The following is an 820-nucleotide window of genomic DNA, read 5'->3' as shown; positions in this document are numbered from 1 at the left end:
GGGTTTAGGGGCGGCGGCGACTTGGGCTGAGGCGGGGCTCGGGCCGTGGCTTTAATGGCCGGCCGGGCTGAGGTGTCCGGGTCGGACACTGCCCGTAAGGCGGTTGACTTTAAAAATAATAATTCGGACGTGCAGAAAAAGTAAGAAAAGAAATACGAAACGGACTCCAAAAATCCCGAAATGAATTTTTCCCGTCCTCCAAAAATAAGCCGGACAAGATGAACATTTATTTGGGCCTAAGATGCAATTTTGAAAAACGCGTATTTTTTCCTACTTCTAATAAAATCCAAATAAAATCAAATATTTGTTTTTAATATTTTTCCTCCAATATTTCATTATTTGTGGAGAAGTCATTTTATCCCCTCTCATATATTTTGATATGAAATATTTTTGGAGATAAAAATAATTAAAACAAATGATCCTATTTTCAAAATTTGAGAAAACCCAAATATGAAAATAACGAAATCCCCAACTCTCTCCGTGGGTCCTTGAGTTGCGTGAAATTTCTAGGATCGCAAATCAAAATGCAATAAAATATGATATGCATGATGATCTAATGTATAACATTCCAAATTGAAAAATTGGGATGTTACAAACCTACCCCCCTTAAGATGAATCTCGCCCTCGAGATTCGGGTTGGCTAGAAAATAGGTGAGAGTGGTCCTTCCGTAGATCTTCCTCTTGCTCCCAGGTGGCTTCATCCTCGGTATGGTGACTCCACTGAACTTTGCAAAACTTGATAACCTTGCTGCGGGTGACTCGGCTGGCATACTCAAGAATCTTAACTGGTTTCTCCTCATAGGTCAAGTCACTATCCAGC

This window comes from Triticum aestivum, chromosome 7D, assembly GCF_018294505.1.
Source record: "Triticum aestivum cultivar Chinese Spring chromosome 7D, IWGSC CS RefSeq v2.1, whole genome shotgun sequence".
NCBI classification, from domain to species: domain Eukaryota; kingdom Viridiplantae; phylum Streptophyta; class Magnoliopsida; order Poales; family Poaceae; genus Triticum; species Triticum aestivum.
This window is presented reverse-complemented; position numbering follows the sequence as displayed.